General features: G+C 39.8%; 1 protein-coding gene across 1 annotated transcript in view; it reads left to right on the top strand.

The window, feature by feature from the left end:
• The window catches only part of faf1 (Fas (TNFRSF6) associated factor 1), a 223865-nt gene that overhangs the window by 115808 nt on the left and 87959 nt on the right, over window positions 1-20098 (top strand). The window lies entirely within an intron of this gene.

Raw genomic sequence — 20098 nt, 5'->3', positions numbered from 1 at the left:
TCTATTGACAGAAGTTAGAAATGTATTACCATTTGTATTAGAACTGGCAACAGCAAAGGATGCATGCGCATGCACTGGCCAGTCTGCCTCACAACAAGAGGATAGAGAAAAATAAGGAACCTATTGACTACGTCGGGCTACAATGAAGGACTCGCTCAAAGCTCTTTGAGTAAATTAGCACATATAAAGACTAATGTCGATACACCAAGGGCAAAACTTACTCGAATCAGTAGATGTCTATAACATCCTCAATTGAAAGAATCTCCACTTCTCCTAAGAGTCCATTGTGTGTTCAGCAACAAACGTTACGTCAGGACAGGCAGGTTCCCTCGAATCCCAGCTTCTTGTCAATTTTATTGAACAACTACTTAATGGATTTCTTGGTTCAGATTTTTGAGAGCAGTGCTAAAAAAAGAGGCTCCAAGAAAATTAAGACAAGACAATAAAGCAAAAGCAGGAGAGATCAGGGAAAGGGAAGGAAAGTGCCCACCTTTGTTGAGAGTCAGAGAGAAATGAGATAAGAACTTGAAAGTCTTCCACGTACGAAATAAAGATACAAAAACAGTACATTCAGGCACTTGCAAAGTATGTGGGGGATCTACTGGATTTCAAAGACCAAATGTTGGCAGCTGTCGTATGAATCCAAGAAATGCGGAATTGTAATTGCACATTGAAGGAATCTGTCACGTGAGTACAATTGTTATACATCAATATGCATCAATATACATGTTTCACACTATACACGATCAAATGTATCATTTATGAGGATATGTTTTTTTGCTGGGAAAACCAAAACTAAATTGTACATTATATCGATGAATAGTTTGTAATGTGAGACATGTACATTGAATGACTAACTACAAAAATATATGGTAATTTAGTGTAACGATTTTACTCACGTGAACTTGTCATTCAATGCGCAATTACATTATTGCATGCAGCTGAGATATGCTCCAGAACCCCCCGCGACTCCAAAAGAGACAAGCGGTAGAAAATGGATGGATGGGCATTTCTTGGGATTTATGTGGCGATGCGGGGGGTTGAGGTCATTAATCCAATGGGGAACACGTCTCGCCAGAACAGTGAATCTTAGGGAGTTAACTGTGACATTGGCTTAGACAGTGGTGGGCTAGTATCTCAAACTAGCATGTAACCTATATTTATGTTAGCAACGTAAAACAATTAGCGGAGAGACTACTCATATCTAAAAAATTGGCAAGCAGCGTATCTTATATTGTAGAGAATCTTATATTGGCACGTAAACCATATTTTTGCTTGTTACTTAAAGCAAAAAAAAACCTCTCAAAATATCTAAAAAAAATAAAATAAAATAGTTTCCACTGTAATTTGAATACTTTTAACCATATCAAGCAAAAGTAGTCTTTGACGTCATGTGTTGTTGGGGTTTAAAAAAAGTAGTTTGTCAGAGAGAAATTCTCACCTTTCACAGGAACAAACTAGTTAAAGTGTTGCGTCACCTTTTCCAGTACGCTATACTCAATTGTGTTTCATTGTTTATTGTGCACTGAGTTATTCGAGGTCTTATGGGCACTTGAAATCAGATCAGGATGGATAATACTCATGTATCACTGGACAGCAATTTAGTCAGTTTGTTGTGTTATATTGTATGTGTGTTTTTGCTTTATTTGCTTTATGGAAATGCTCAGTGCAGGCTTCATAAGTCATTATGATTGGCAGCACTTCCTTCATACTGGTGAGAGTGATTGGCAGGTCCTTTTTATTGCATCCACTCAGCCTCTAAAGCCCTCAAACCCCACCAAGACACATCCTACCCTCGAGTCTGTAATTGCTGACATTCGTGTAGCGTTTCATGGTGTTTGCTAATGTATTAATGCTGTAGAGCCTTAGAGGTACTTCGTCTTGTAGGCCAGCTCTTCTATTCATTCCCACCTGCCATTAATGGAATCCTCCTCTACCTGACAGTGGCCTATTATATCAAATATTTATTGTGGTAGAGGGAGGGTGAAACTTGGTTTCCATAGTAATGTGCTTGAGCTGCAAGCTCAACAGACCTCTCCCTTGTACGATTTTCTGCCTTCACGTGACATTCGGCATCAAGTTCCCTATGGTGGATTGTTTTATTTTTTGTTTAAAATAATCATTTGTCTATAATAATGTAATGGTAAAGAAGGGCTTTCCTCTTTGCTTGCTTTGCTGTGCAACACAACAAAAAGCATTCACAAAAGTTCATAGCCTCTTACATCTCAGCAACCGTTTTATTAGAAATATCTTCTCAAGGGACAATACTGTAGAAATGAACTTGAATATAACAGTATACATTTACTCTCCACTAATATTAAGTCAACACACAGCCATCATAGATTTTCCAGATAAGTTATGAGTTATGATCCAACACCTGTGATCCAAGTTGAGTTACAAAGTAACTGACATTGTACACACAACACATGTACATTTAAAACACAGTTAAAACATTTCGTCAGGACCATTTGTTTGGCGTTGCACCCTGGAAATAAGGCCCAATGATTTCCGCGTTAACAGAATCGCGAACGTGGAAGTGGCCAATAAAAATGGAACCTACTGTTAAACGGGGACTATTATGGTTATTGACATAAATATGACTGAAATGCTGTCATTGTGAAGAGAAGAATTGTATGTCCCCGAAACGTCCACCCCCCCATGAAGTAACAATGTCAAAACGGCTACTTAAAGTATGTTAACCAACTACAAAGCTAATGCTAGCCAAGACAATATATGCACCCGCAACACATCTCATTTGCTTTTTTATGTTGTGGATGATGCAGGACAACAGTCGTAACATGAGAGGCACTCGTTATTTTATTCAAACACAAGCTTGAATCGTCTACACTCAAAACACTTAGCAGAAAAAAGTTAATCTGAACCGGTGAAAATATGGGACTACTGAAACTCTAACTGCGCCTGACCTAACCTGACTCTCGCCAGATCCTTGTAGTTCGCTGAGCTCCACACAAGGATCTGGGCTCGAGGGCAATGCAAACTCCTTCAAGATAGCGAAAAATAATGAACGAATCAGGATCGCCGGGTGGGATTTTATAGATGTGACGTAGCGCCGAAGCAACTGTTTGATTCAAACAACAATGGCGGTACGCAGCAAAGACTCGTGTGCTGACATTGATTCTGCTATTGCAACTGTTTTGTCGAATCTATCGAATATTAATTCTTTAAAAAATGCACAAAGGCATTTATTAACTTTTCGCTCTGTCCTTATCCAATATGTCGGCTGTTGTGTTTTGAATTTCCCAGCGTCGCTATCATCAGCGTCACGGGTTGATTTCGATGTGAGTGGTTGAAGTAGCACGTCATTCAAGATAGTGGTTTATCCAATCACATACAATTATTTTTTTTACAAGGCCCCACCTTCTGAAATACATCTCCTATTGAGAAGTCCCAGATCCTTGTGTGGAGCTCAGTGAACTATAAGGATCTGGCGAGAGTCAGGTTATGCCTAACCGACCTCGAGGCTAGAATCTCCCCAGAAACTTCCACTACAAGGCCTTCATTTGAGCAGTATCTGAAGAATAAATCTCCCTAACAAACTGAACAACGGAGAGAGCGATGGCGACAACAGACAGCTGAAGAGAATGACTTCATGCACTACAGCAGACTGGCCTGGAATACTATCAACCACCGTAGTGATCACAGTTCATGGCTTAAACACTGTGTTGTCACAGCGTACTCCATTTCACAACAACTACTGATGAACAGCAGTTTTGGGCAGGCAGACGAAGACCATGCTCGCCCTGTCAAACAAGAAACCACCTTACTCTGGAAAGCGCCTTACGTAAATGTGTTTCTGTCCAGAACATTCTTACTTGTTAAATTTTCAACTAAAAAAAAAGTGCAGGGTCCTAACAACATCCGTCTAGAGTTCCTGAAGTACTTTGGTCCAAAATGCATAGCCTGCCTTACAGAATTCTACTCAATGTGATTTGCTAAACTTGTTCTTCCCAAGAACTGGAGATGGTCAACCATGGTAGTCATGCTGAAACCAAATAAGCTAGCAGAGGACTTTAAAAGCTACCGCCCAATTTCTCTTGCGTGCCATACAGAATTATTGGCCAGAATTTATCCAACTGTTATTCCCAGAAGAACAGGCTGGATTTCGACGAGGCCGCTGTACTGTTGAAATATCAACATTAACCAACAATATTGAATTAGGCTCCAGCACCCCCCAAGACCCCGAAAGTGATAAGCGGTAGAAAATGGAAGGATGATGGATTGAATTGGGTTTGAGAAGGGACTAAAGGCCGGTGCAGTTTTAGTGGGCCTCACTGCTGTTTACAACATTGTATGGCACATGGCCTGGTCCTGAAGATCCTCAATACAATCTCAGTTTTCCATCTCATCCAATTTATCTCTAACACCCTTGCAAACCACAGAATATTTCTGCAGACAAGCGACAGTGAGTGTTGCGAAATGGGGTACCTCAAGGCTTAGTCACGGCACCAATTATGTTCAAGTGAAAGTTAATTCTAGGTTATAAATCACGCTTCCCACCTAGATGGTAGAAGGTTGTAGCCATAAAGCGAGAAGTTTGTCAACTTGGACATTCAACTTGCACCTGGTGATAACGAGAAAGACATGAAAAAACACTTGTTTGTTTTTTTATTTATTTATTTATTTATTTTTTTACCTCCGGGTGCATTATGATTACTTCCTCATTTAAAAGGGAAAGTATGAACATCCCATCAGTTGGCATCCCAGTGAAAGCAGTGATTGTTTTAATATGTTTGTAGTTAGTATTTTTTGTTTAGCACTTAGCAATAGTGCTACATAATTCTTGTGTTTCATTAAAACTGTATCCGTTTAGCGCACAGCTTCAAATCTTTTAGCTCATCCTCCTTATATTCAGGCTCAAATATATAATGTTCTGGATCATCATTGTCATGATTAGTAATAGTTGTTAAAGAAAAAAGCGATGATGATGATTACATGTTGGTTAAATAAATAGGCTGCCATATGCTTAGAATGAGCAAAATACATAAATACATGCTACTACGAATTTGCCTGTTACTAAATTACATATATACTTATAGCATGTATATATACAAGGTTGATGGAGGCTTTTTGATTGGTGGAAAAGAGTGACTCTCATTGGCTTCATTGTGAGCTGAATCTTTACTTTCTTGTTTCCATTTATTTAGGAGTTATAATGGATTTAAAAAAAGTGTTCTTGTTCTTGTCTCACATTGAGATTGTGAGTGATAGGGATTTTTTTTTGGTTCCCCTCTAAATTCTTGTAGAGGGTTTTTTTAATTAAGAAAAATATTTTTAAAAAGTCTATTCAACCACAGATTTAACAACCCCCCTGCAATACCACCTGTTGAAGACATTTGGTTTAGATTATATACGACATTATAATAAAATAGTTGTTTTAGTTGTTGAATTTACCACTAGTATGCGGAGCTGTACTGTAGATTAAACAAGGACATTTACAGATGTTTTTGTAGATATTAAACACATCTGATCCATACCATTCTATTGTGAACACACCTGATCCACGCCATCCTACTGCACTAATTTCAAAATGTTGTCAATCTGTCCCATCAAAGAAAAAACGGGATACGTTTGAACTGTCATTGTCTGACACTCACTGCCAGACCCAACAATTCAAACACTGAATACACAATAAAATAAAATCCTGAAACACGGACAGAATGAAGAGAGTAATAGAAGAGTAGAAAAGGGAAGGAGGAGTTGAAAGGGAGAGGCACAGAAGAGGGAAGTGAGGGAAGGAGAGAGAACATTCTTTTCCTGTATCTGACACTGAATGCTTCGACCCTCAATGCAAGTGTTAATTAAAAGAATCCAAAGGAGAGGAGCCAGGTCCTTTTTTGTTTGGATGTGGGAGAGGCGAAGCTGGGGGGTGCGAGGGGTTTAACCTCATCACCCCTTAGCCCTGTGGCCTGCGGCGCCTCAGCCTTGTTTCCACATTTTACCACTGAGCCTGCAAGCTGCACTTATGTACCTCAACATCGGTAGAAGTCACGGTGTCAAAGCATGGAAGAGGCTCAAGAGGCTCTTCACTCACCCCCTAGCATCCATGTCATCCTCTGGGATGTTTTTGATGGGAGAAGTGATCAACTTTATTTATACACTTGAAGCTTAGACCAAAGCCTCTCATCTTGAACAGTGTGGGTAAAGGCTTTATGGAGATCCTCTTGACAGCCGCTGTTAAGATTATTACATTTGATTGCTATTCGATGAAGAAACTTGGCAAAATAATCTGGGGCCCTTTTTCCACACAGACCCCTAATGGCTTCAATACCTACCGCCTCTTTACACCTACTGCAATCTTGCCTCTGAATTCACTCTGGGCCAAGACTAGCTGCAAAAAAAGTTATCTATAAGAGAATTTGAGTATTTAATTTGAAGTGGACGTTACATTGATCCAAATCTCAGTCCTAATGAGTTAATAAGAATTGCTCTTTTATGTTGAAGAGGTTCATTTAGCCTACTAATGTGTATTTATAAGTGGTTGATTTACATGGGCTAGTAAGGTAAAGTTTTGTACCTGACAAGTTTCGGCTATCTTGCTTCTGCAGCCTTCATCAGAAACTTGTCAGGTACAAAACTTTACCTTACTAGCCTATATAAATCAACCACTTATAAAAAAAAGAGTTGTTCTTGCTGTATTTTCAGGAGATGTTGTTGTACTCCTAAAACAAGCACAACATTTTTTGCAAACGGTCATCACATGTTTTAACATTGGAATTGTCAATCAATCAATCAATCAAAGTTTACTTTTATAGGCCCTTAATCACAAATGTCTCAAAGGGCTGCACAAGCCACAACGACATCCTTGGCTCAGATCTCACATCAGGGCAAGAAATATGATTTGCCCTGAAACAGGACTGAATGGGTTCACAGGGATTGTTAGCGGGTAAGTGTTCATTTACCTGCCGTGCAACAACTTTTTTGAGGATTTTCGAGATGAAGGGAAAGTGGGACAATGGCCGGTAGTTAACTATGAGGTCAGGATCGAGGTTAGGTCTTTTGAGCAGAGGATAAATAACCGCTTTTTTTAATGCTAGGGGAACAGTACCAGAGGAAAGTGATAAGTTAATCATATTTAGCACTGATGTTCCTAATATTACAAAATGTACAAACAACTCCTTGATAAGTTTCCCAGGAAGTGCTAAAGCACTGGTTATTAGTAGCTTGTTGACAATAATTAAGACATTTGAATTTCATAAGGTAGTGAGTGTAGTGTACGGGACTATCATAACTTTGGAGGTGGTGACACCCCAGACAAGGACTAGGTTTATCGTTTTGCCGTTGCGATGCGTGGGTTAATTTATTATTTATGTAAGACCACAACTGTCAATTACAGTCTGGAGCGCCACACACGGAGGGTCTGACGTGGTATTCATATAGATATTAAAATCCACATCATAATTATAGTATCTGCGTGCTTCACTAGATCAGGGACAAACTCTGATTCACTGATAAAGTCCATATAGGGCCCATAGGGGACGATAGATAACAGCCAGATGGAGAGGTAGCGGTATGACAGACCTCATAGTAAGCGCCTCAAATGATTTATATTTATTACGTAGATTAGGGCTAAGGTTAAGGTTTTCATTAGATATTAGTGCGACCCTTTTGAAGGGGACGGGCAATATGTGCACTCCTATAGTTAGGAGGAGATGCCTTGTTAAGCGGGAACAGTTCATCTGGTTTTAGCCAAGTTTTACTGAGACCAATGACGTTAAGATTGTTGTCTCTTATGACCTCATTAACTTTTAAGGAGACAATGATCTGTTTAAAAAGCCCATAATATAGGTAGTGGGCCGTTTTAAGGCATTTTTGTTAATGGTATCCGTAACACTGATATTAATAACGTTATGTCTATTTTGCACAGTGCGCCTTAAATAATTTCGTTCACATCTACGAATTGATATGATGGGGATCTTGAGATTATTTGCTTGGTGCTGCGAAAGATTTAACGCGTCATAATTTGCCAGTAGAATACCATTTGCACCTCTGGCACAGTCACTACAGAAAAAACATTATCTAAGTTCCTCTTTGTAATCTCTGACTGTCTCATCCTAGTGTCATTGGAGCCGACGTGTACAACTATGTTCGCGTAGCTAGTGGTGCGATTAGCCTGTCGTACGTGTTAACTAGGCCTGTTGCGAGTCAGCTCCCTAAGACTAGCTTCAATGTCGGGTGCTCTGGGAATACACTTAATTATGGCTGGTTTACTAAGCTTTATGCTCCGGGTGATGGAGTCCCCTATGACTAAGGTGTGGTGTCCAGTAGACTGGGGTGGGTGTAGGAATAGCTAAAGAGTTAAATCTATTATGCGTCTCAACCAGTTCACTGTGGCTTGGACTGCACAAACTGGGCTAGTCAGCTCGCTACAGCTAACGCTAGCAAACGTGTCCGCGGCGTTACGAAATTACACTGTTCTAACTGGCGGACACAGTCCTCTAGTTGGGCCAACTTATCCATGAGAATGGTGCACAAAGAGCAGGGAGCTATACTCACGTTGTTTCTTTCACCAAGTCGACTTCTTGCTGTCTTCGGAGCAATAGGCGAAGAGTAGCAGCAGCAGCGTGAGGGAGCAGAAGCTTTCGGAGCGCAATTGCTTTGAAACGGGACTCGCTTAGCTTCGTTAGCTTAGCAGCTAGGTAGCTGAGAGAGAGTCGGTGAGACAAGAGAGTGGGTGCTTTGTACGTTTGATAAGACTACTAAATATGTTGGAGAATGAATAAAGAAAGCTGTAAAACAATTAGAAGCACACAGATAGAAAGATACTAATTATCTTTTGCTCTGTGACGAGCGGCATGTATCCTTTGATACACTGCAAAACCAGACTGAAATGATATGCTGCTGCGCTGACACGGTCCATTAATATTTGTGTTCTTTGCTGCCCAAAAAGTTCATGCCAGAATGAATAAGCAGTCTTTAAAGAGAGATGCACACAATCTCTGCAGTTTGTACAAGCCTTTTCAGACTCAACTGGCGTTGCATCTAATTGTGTTCTGATTCAGTCACATCCAGCTGCTTTTTTAGTGTCCGAGCGGATGACAGCACTTCTGCAGGGGATAAGCAGGTATTCTGCCTCTTTTCTACCAGCCTGCGTGCCCTGATTCAGTCCTGTTGTTTGTTTAGTTCACTCTCCCAGAAAGAGTCAATATCTCGGCTTTCTGTGTTCACTTTCTCTTTGTAATTAGCTCATCCATCCATTTTCTACCGTACATGCCTGTGAATATAGTGTTGTATCGTTACAACAATGGTCTCACTCAGGCTGCAATAGATGGCATGATAGCACGGCCAGTCATGCTTTTAATGGGTTTTGTCCACGACAATTAAGATGCTATCTTGGTGAGGAAATATTGACACAAGAGTTTTGTGGGTTCCACATTTATGTTAATGTCAATTGATGTCTCTGATCGCATCACTTTTTAAAAGCAGGTGGGGTTTTTTTCAGTGCTTATATTATTGAGGTTTCTTGTTTCTAAGCCTGCAGACACTGTCTGTAATGAGTGCCTACTGAATGCTGACATGTTCAGTCCTGGCCTTGGATTTAGGTGGTCATTTGTTTGTAGCTTTTTTATTTTTGTTTTTTTTATATTTTGGAGATGAACCTAGTCCAAAGAAAGCTGTTTCAATAGAGAGTCGTTAGATTTATCTTAATTTTGTATCTGATCTGCAAAGGTTATGATTATGTATATATTTGCTTGATCACTTGTTAGTCTGTTTGTAAACAAAAACTAAATGACTGATAATGACCATACAGTGAGAAGGGATTGAGAATTTTAACCAGTGACTAATAATAACAGAATAAATTTATACCGTATTTGTCGGACTATAAGGCGCACTTAAAATCCTTTCATTTTCTCAAAAATCGACAGTGTGCCTTATAACCCGGTGCACCTAATGTACGGAATAATTCTGGTTGTGCTTACCGACCTTGAAGCAATTTTATTTGGTATATGGTCTAATGATAACTGTGAGCAGTTATCAGGTAGTCATACATAAGAGATACGCGTAGACTGCAATATGAAGCTAGTAAACAACACCAAAACTTTAAATGTTCCATTGAGAATATAGAACATTACACACAGCGCTCAAAAAGGTTTTAGTATGACTTTGAAGCTGCACCGCTTGATGGATTGTCAGCGCATTACGGCTACCGTGGTCAGAAGTACGAGTATTATTATGGTGTGTGTTTAAGGACCGCAAAATGTGTCATGATCCGTGGCCCGGATCATGTTTTGTTTAGTTATGTTCTGTTAGTTTTGGACTCCCTTAGTTCCTGTTTTGTGCACCTCTGGGTTTGTTTTTGGTTTCCATGGGGATTAATTGGGTTCACCTGCCTCTGGTTAGTGGTCGGCACGCTCACCTGCTGTCGACCACTAATCAGAGAGCTATTTATTCACCTTTCTCGCCACGCTCAGTCTGACTTCATCGTTTGCTGTATGCAACAGTCACGTACGTTGGTATTTCTTATTTCCTAGTCTATGATTCCTGTGCTAGTTGTTTACCTTAGCTTCCCGTGCAATCGGCACGTTTTCCTTTTGCTTGTTTTCTGTTTTTGGTACACGTTATGATTTATGAGGAATAAATCATGTTCCTACCTGCACGTCTTGTCCGGAGTGGTCCGTCTGCATCCCAAGGGAACGAACCCCGCAGAAAGATGCGACCCAATCATGACAAAATGGCACCCATTAGCGGACACATTATCTGCGGTTTGTGCAATATTATGCAAAACCAACTTTTCTTACCTTCTGGTACCTGCTGATCTGTTTTTTGGGATCTGCAGAAGTCCTGAAAATGTGCGCACGTCCGCCATTGTTGATTTAAGTAAAGTCTGAATGTAATTAAAACAGTTAGCTCCATCTTTTGACATTCCTTCGACTCTCGTCCTTGCACGCTACACAAATACAACAAAGATGACGGGGAGAAAATGCTGTCAAACACAGAGGCTATTTCATCCCTACAACCTGTTTTGCAGGTTTCTCTGCTCTTCAGGGGATTTTATTGAAGTGTCTGTGGTTGTTACATATATATAGGGTACATTACATGGAGGTGTGGCCATTGTTACACAGTAGTGCCTTGCTTCTGTGCCGGCATGATGAGACCAGTTTGTTGCGTTTGTTTAAAGTGGAAATGCTGGGGTGGTATATAATAAACATGTTTTCTTTCAGGCACAGGTTACATCTTTTAGCTGCAATGGCGAATTGTCGCATCTAGCTCACCATACAACAGTGCAGCTAAAAGATGCAACCTGTGCCTGAAAGAAAAACATTTTAATATATACCACCCAAGCATGTCCACTTTAAACAAACGCAACAAACTGGTCTCATCATGCCGGCACAGAAGCAAGGCACTACTGCGTAACAATGGCTCCACTTCGACATCATCTTCTCCCCGTCATCTTTGTTGTACCGGTGTAGCGTGCAAGGACGGGAGTGGCGAACTGATTTTAAGTGCGCCTTATAGTCCCAAAAATACGGTGTATGTGTATAAATATGTATATATATGTATATATATATATATATATATATATATATATATATATATATATATATATATATATATATATATATATATATATATATATATATATATATATATATATATATATATATACATATATATATATATGTATATATATATATATATGTATATATATATGTATATATATATATATATATATATATATATATGTGTGTGTATATATATATACTGTATATGACAGTTAGTCATATGAAGCCCTCTGGTTCTCCTGCAGACTCCCTCCCACCTCGCCTGTTTAAGGAGGTACTTGCTACTATTGGATCAAGTGTCCTTAACATTATCAATAGTAGCCTCTCTTCTGGAATAGTTCCAGTAGAGTTTAAACATGCAGTGGTACGACCTCTACTTAAAAAACCAAGCCTCAACCCCTCTCTCCTCTCTAACCTTAGACCTATCTCTAATCTTCCATACATTTCTAAAATAGTAGAGAAGGTTGTCTACAGTCAATTGTTGCCCTTCTTAGAGGATAATGGTATCACTGAGTTGTTCCAGTCCGGTTTTAAAGCCCTCCACAGCACAGAGTCAGCGCTTTTAAAAGTTTTTAACGATATCCTCCTGTCAACTGATTCTGGTAAATATGTTGTCTTGGTGCTTTTAGATCTGTCTGCTGCTTTCGACACCGTCGATCTCGCCACCTTAATCACTCGTCTGGAGAACTGTGTGGGCATTAAGGGCGCCGCCCTCAACTGGTTCCGGTCGTACCTAACTGACAGGAGTTTTTGTGTAAAAATAGACAGTTTTATGTCTTCCACAGCTCCTTTACCACATGGGGTTCCGCAGGGCTCAATCCTTGCCCCAATCTTATTTGCGCTTTACCTTCTCCCCCTTGGTTCTATTTTTAGGAAGTACGATATTGCATTTCATTTTTATGCCGATGATTGCCAGATTTATTTTCCCATGGCACAAAATAACACGGTTCAACGTCTTATTGACTGCCTGCACGACATCAAAGCCTGGCTTTCAGCTAACTTCCTGAGCCTAAATGAAGACAAAACAGAAGTTATGTTGTTCGGTCCAAGTCGCTCCCCCTCTCCCAACGTTGACCTCGGCACTCTGACCCCGTATCTCAGCGACTGTGTCACAAACCTGGGGTTAAAGTTCGACTCAGATTTTAAATTCGAAAAACAAATCAGCAGCGTTGTACAAAAAAGCTTTTATCAATTACGCTAATTAGCGAAAGTGAAACCGCTTCTATCAGGACATGATCTCGAGAAATTAATCCATGCCTTCATCTCGACTCATTTAGACTACTGCAATGCCCTGTATATCGGCATTAGCCAGGCCTCCCTCGCCCGCCTGCAGCTCGTGCAGAACTCTGCTGCTCGTCTGCTAACACAGACCAGCAGACGTGAGCACATCACCCCTATATTAGCGTCCCTTCACTGGCTCCCTGTGCGTTACAGAATCGATTTTAAACTCCTTTTATTTGTTTTTAAATGTCTAAACAACCTCGCGCCAACATATCTCTCCAACCTCCTTCAGCCTTACTGCCCCACCCGATCCCTAAGATCAGCCGATCAGCTGCTACTGACGGTCCCGGACACAAGGCTGAAGCTTAGAGGTGACAGAGCTTTCGCTGCTGCTGCTCCCAAGCTCTGGAACGACCTACCTCTGAGTGTTAGTCAAGCCTCCTCTCTTCCTGTTTTTAAATCTCTCTTAAAAACATACTTTAATTCCATGGCTTTTAACACTGAGTGATACCCATCCTGCAATGGCGCCCCATAATACACCAGCTGTGAACCTGTTTTTATGTTTTTATGTTTTTTATATTTTATTTATTTATTTTTTATCGTGTTCTGTTTGTGTTGTGTTGTGTTTGCTCGGTTCTCGTATTATTTTTAACCTGCCCATTGTACAGCACTTTGGCTACCTCTGTGGTAAATTTTAAATGTGTTTTATAAATAAAGTTGATTTGATTTGATGTGTATATATATATATATATATATATATATATATATATATATATATATATATATATATATATATATATATATATATATATATATATATATATATATATATACACATATATACATTTTCGATTTCTTCTGAATCGCACAACGTGAGAATCGCGTTTCGAATTCGAATCGATTTTTTCCCACACCCCTAATAATAGATAATATACATATATATATATATACATATATATATATATATATATATATATACGTATACATATATACATATATATATATATATATATATGTGTGTGTATATATATGTATATATATATATATATATATATATATATATATATATATATATATATATATATATATATATATATATATATATATATATATATATATATATGTATATATACAGTATATGTATATAATATATATATATATGTATGTGTGTATATATATATATGTATGTGTGTATATATATATATATATATATATATATATATATATATATATGTATATTATCTATTATTAGGGGTGTGGGGAAAAAATCGATTCGAATTCGAAACGCGATTCTCACGTTGTGCGATTCAGAAGCGATTCTCATTTTTAAAAAAGCGATTTTTATTTTTTATTTTTTATTTAGTCATGGCCCATAGTGGGCCATGACATTGACCTTATGTACCGGTATATCTTATGCGTTTTTGCTCTTTGGCAGGATACATTCTCATCTTGAAAATGTTATCATCCTGAGAACATCCTATCGATTGTTGAATAAGAAAAGTGTCCAAAATGTAATGCACCCTTGTGCATTTATTGAAAATGAAATCTTCCACCATCTCCCCAGTGCACCGGTCATGCAGACCAATATCATCAATGACTGTGGAAATGTGCATGTTTTCTTCAGACAGTCGTCTTCATAAATCTCATTGAAACAGCACCAAACAAAAGTTCCAGCATCATCATTTGCACAATGCAGATTTGCGATTCATCACTAAATACCGGTATGACTTTTATCCCATCATTCAATGTGCATGTTTGCTTTTCCTTAGCCCATCATAAACTAGTTTTTTTGTCCAATTCCAAAACCAAACCCGACCCAGCAACACTCAGAACTGCAATAAACAGAGCAATTGAGAGGAGACACAAACACGACACAGAACAAACCAAAAGTAGTGAAACAAAAATGAATATTATCAACAACAGTATCAATATTAGTTACAATTTCAACATAGCAGTGATTAAAAATCCCTCATTGACATTATCATTAGACATTTATAAAAAAAAAAAAAATTAACAATAGTGTCACAGTGGCTTACACTTGCATCGCATCTCATAAGCTTGACAACACACTGTGTCCAATATTTTCACAAAGATAAAATAAGTCATATTTTTGGTTCATTTAATAGTTAAAAACAAATTTACATTATTACAATCAGTTGATAAAACATTGTCCTTTACAATTATAAAAGCTTTTTACAAAAATCTACTACTCTGCTTGCATGTCAGCAGACTGGGGTAGATCCTGCTGAAATCCTATGTACTGAATGAATAGAGAATCCTTTTGAATCGGGAAAAAAAATCGTTTTTGAATCGAGAATCGTGTTGAATTGAAAAAAAAAATCGATTTTGAATCGAATCGTGACCCCAAGAATCGATATTGAATCGAATCGTGGGACACCCAAAGATTCACAGCCCTAATATATATACTGTATATTAGAGATGCGCGGTTTGCGGACACAACCGCGGAGTCCGCGGATAATCCGCGGGTCGGGCGGATGCATGACGAAAAAAATTGATTTTAAATAGATTCGGGCGGGTGGCGGTTGAACCAATTCAGAAAAAAAAAATACATAGTTAAATGTTGTTACCCACAGACGAAAAACGAGCAGCACTCTTTGAAACAGGCAATTATTAATCATTTACTTCCGGGGCTGCGTCCAATAAAGTCACAAAGTTGCCGGGGGTCCTTAACCCGCACGCGACTGTCCTGTTTCGCACCTGTACAAAAAAAAACAATAATCAATTTCTTCAGATTCCAGCAGCTGTCAAAGACGAAGTATCCTTCCAGTGACGGGCAGTCAAAGCCGAAGTGCTATCGATCGCTGTCAATGATTTAAGAGGAAACATGACCACGGAAGTAAATGGGGGGGGGAGTTTTGTAGGGGGAATAAATTTGGCGTGACACAGCACAACACAACAGGAGAAGAAGAAAAAAATAAAAAGATGGCAACGCCGGCTGCAAACGTGGTACGCGACAAACTAAAAAAGGAAATACTAAAGACCAGGGAAAAAAAACAATAATAGTCAACACTTTCTTAATGGAAATGAAAATAATATTATAATATTGATGAATAATATTATCACGCATTAATATCTCTTAGCCTTTAATGCGTGGCCAAGAGATATTAATGCGTGGAACGCATTGAATGTCTCTGCTGCATTGGATCAGTCTCCTTTCTTTAACAAGAATGCCTTGCATCGTCTATATTAGATATATAGCAACGGGTGGTTGGCGGGTGGCGGGCGGTTGTGGTTTTGATAAAACGTTAGTTCGGGTGCCATGATTGGGTATAAAAGTAGATTCCATGAAATGCTCAGTCATTCACAAACAAGGATGGGGCGAGGGTCACCACTTTGTCAACAAATGCGTAAGCAAATTGTTGAACAGTTTAAAACAAACCTTTCTCAACCAGCTATTGCAAGGAATTTAGGGATTTCACCATCTACGGTCCGTAATATCATCAAAGGGTTCAGAGAATCTGGAGAAATCACTGCACGTAAGCAGCTAAGCCCGTGACCTTCGATCCCTCAGGCTGTACTGCATCAACAAGCGACATCAGTCGCCACATGGGCTCAGGAACACTTCAGAAACCCACTGTCAGTAACTACAGTTGGTTGCTACATCTGTAAGTGCAAGTTAAAACTCCTATGCAAGGCGAAAACCGTTTATCAACAACACCCAAAAACACCGTTTGCTTCGCTGGGCCTGAGCTCATCTAAGATGGACTGATACAAAGTGGAAAAGTGTTCTGTGGTCTGACGAGTCCACATTTCAAATTGTTTTTGGAAACTGTGGACGTCGTGTCCTCCGGACCAAAGAGGAAAAGAACCATCCGGATTGTTATAGGCGCAAAGTTGAAAAGCCAGCATCTGTGATGGTGTATTAGTGCCCAAGACATGGGTAACTTACACATCTGTGAAGGCGCCATTAATGCTGAAAGGTACATACAGGTTTTGGAGCAACATATGTTGCCATCCAAGCAACGTTACCATGGACGCCCCTGCTTATTTCAGCAAGACAATGCCAAGCCACGTGTTACATCAACGTGGCTTCATAGTAAAAGAGTGCGGGTACTAGACTGGCCTGCCTGTAGTCCAGACCTGTCTCCCATTGAAAATGTGTGGCGCATTATGAAGCCTAAAATACCACAACGGAGACCCCCGGACTGTTGAACAACTTAAGCTGTACGTCAAGCAAGAATGGGAAAGAATTCCACCTGAGAAGCTTAAAAAATGTGTCTCCTTAGTTCCCAAACGTTTACTGAGGGTTGTTAAAAGGAAAGGTCATGTAACACAGTGGTGAAGATGCCCTTTCCCAACTACTTTGGCACGTGTTGCAGCCATGAAATTCTAAGTTAATTATTATTTGCAAAAAAAAGTTTGAGTTTGAACATCAAATATCTTGTCTTTGTAGTGCATTCAATTGAATATGGGTTGAAAAGGATTGGCACATCATTGTATTCTGTTTATATTTACATCTAACACAATTTCCCAACTCATATGGAAACGGGGTTTGTACTATACAGGAACACATTTATGGACTACTGTCCATTGAATCACATCAACAGTATACAAAACGGGTTATTTTCTGGCGCATTTAAAAATAAATTATAACGCATCAGCAATTCAAACATATACCGTAAATTTATCTGCTTGGCTTATGAAACTTCCAGTCAAAAAAGTTTGATTCAAAGTACACGTGCACTTCTCAAAGATATATCAACTGCCCTGACCACATGATGGCAAAATATACACATGTAACAATGTTAATTAAATGACAAGCATGACAACTTTAACAACAAGAGTTTACAACTTTTAGTTGTAACAGAACATCTACTGTCAACAACTTGTGATCTTATTGGCTATTGCAGCTGTCTCTCAACTGTATGTGTTCTCAAGTTCATCCACTAACGGTCCCGTTGAGTATCCAATCACAGGACGCGTAAATGTCACGTTCAACGTAAGGCCATCTAGAAGGCCTTACTGACAACAACTCGTGATCTGATTGGCTATCGCAACTGTCTGTATGTGCCCGTTCACTTACAGTGCATGGACATCAGCATTGTTGATTCTGAAGGTGTCTGTCAGATTTCGTTCTGCGTGGCAACATAAGGTAGCTGAATTCTGATTGGATACAAACTAAAACCAAATATAACAGCACTGGAACGTGCATAATATGACATGAAAAGAACATGAATAATTTTAGATATTTAGGGAAAGTAAATAAAAAAATGATTTTATCTTTAATTATAATCATGATTTCTGATTACGTTAGGCCAGCAGAGAAGGCCTTGCTGGCCCTGACGGCACACCACTGATATATATATACACAAAAAATGCCAAGTACCAGGAACTGGTGGAGGAAGGCAGGGGCTGGATGACATTCTAAGAACTTATAGAAATTGGCTGTAGAGGCTCTCTCTGTAAAGTGTTTGGGCGTTACAGGGGCGGCCATGTAGAGGGCAATCTATTTCGCAAATGAAACTGCAGAGAACGCCACGAGGTGGTTTTGGCTGAAAAGGGCAGATCCATGTGTTGCTAATGGGACACAAGCCAGGGTTTGATTACCCCGGCTGGGTCGCCTGGGTGAGGGTGACTGATGTTGCGAGACCCGAAACACCCAATGACCTCAGGATACTACATCACTGAAGATGTGTCCCCGTGCATCCAGGGTATGTTTCTTCAAAGTGTGTATCACCCAAAACTATAGGGTTAGGGTTAACTCCTAACCCAAACAACAGAAGACTGAGTGATTATTACATTTTAACAGAAGTGTAGATAGAACATGTTAAAACAGAAAGTAAGCAGATATTAAAGGCAAACTGAAATGACATGTTTTAATTTAAACGGGGATAGCAGATCCATTCTATGTGTCATACTTGATCATTTCGCGATATTGCCATATTTTTGATGAAAGGATTTAGTAGAGAACATCGACGATAAGGTTCGCAACTTTTGGTCGCTGATAAAAAAAGCTTTGCCTGTACCGGAAGTAGCGTGACGTCGCAGGTTGAAGGGCTCCTCACATTTCCCCATTGTTTTCAATGCAGCAAGAGCGATTCGGACCGAGAAAGTGACGATTTCCCCATTAATTTGAGCCAGGATGAAAGATTTGTGGATGAGGAACGTGAGAGTGAAGGATTAGAGTGCAGTGCAGGACGTATCTTTTTTCGCTCTGACCGTAACTTAGGTACAAGGACTCATTGGATACCACACTCTCTCCTTTTTCTATTGTGGATCACAGATTTGTATTTTAAACCACCTCGGATACTATATCCTCTTGAAAATGAGAGTCGAGAACGCAAAATGGACATTCACAGTGACTTTTATCTCCACGACAATACATCGGTGAAGCACTTTAGCTACGGAGCTAACGTGATAGCATCGTGCTTAAATGCAGGGAGAAACAAAAGAAATAAGCCCCTGACTGGAAGGATAGACAGAAGAACAACAATACTAACAAACTCTGGACCTGTAACCACACGGTTAATGCTGTACCGCCTGGCGAAGCCTAGCAATGCTGTTGCTAATGACGCCATTGAAGCTAACTTAGCTACGGGACCTCGACAGAGCTATGCTAAAAACATTAGCTCTCCACCAAAGCCAGCTCTCATCTGCTCATCACGACCCGTGCTCACCTGCGTTCCAGCGATCGACGGCGCGACGAAGGACTTCACCCGATCATCGATGCGGTCGGCAGCCCGGAGACGGAGGAAGTCAAGGTGAGGACAGCGGTGCGGCGGCGGGCGTTGTAGCTTTCGACGACACCCCGGCCGCCATCAGAGTCGGCAAGAAACATATATTTCCCCAAAGTTACGTACGTGACATGCACATAGCGACACGCACATACATGCAAGCGATCAAATGTTTGGAAGCCAAAGCTGTAGTCACGGTAGCGTGTCTGCTATCCAACTCGAAGTCCTCCTGGTTGTGTTGCTGCAGCCAGCCGTTAATACACCAATCCCACCTACAGCTTTCTTCTTTGCAGTCTCCATTGTTAATTGAACAAATTGCAAAATATTCACCAACACATATGTCCAGAATACTGTGGAATTTTTTGGGCAGTTGGAAAACAGAGCTGTGAATTAAGCTGATTATGATAACTAGTTAAAATGCAAAGGTAACATATTCTTATACAGTAGGCTTTTTACCTGGAGCAGACATAGAGGATATTATTTTCATCTATTTCAACATTGCATTATCGTATATCACCAAATGTTAACGCCATTTCGTCCCCATGTTGTTGGCTGCAGCCGAGTCGCTAAAGCTGTACATCTAACTTGGCTGCACTCTTCAGCCATGAGAAAAATACTGTGTTCAACCAGGTGCTTTCTCAGATTGGAAGTATTGCCTTG

This window comes from Entelurus aequoreus, linkage group LG27 (assembly GCF_033978785.1).
Source record: "Entelurus aequoreus isolate RoL-2023_Sb linkage group LG27, RoL_Eaeq_v1.1, whole genome shotgun sequence".
Classification (NCBI taxonomy): domain Eukaryota; kingdom Metazoa; phylum Chordata; class Actinopteri; order Syngnathiformes; family Syngnathidae; genus Entelurus; species Entelurus aequoreus.
Note: the sequence above shows the minus strand (reverse complement) of the source record. Positions and strands in the feature narration are given on the sequence as shown.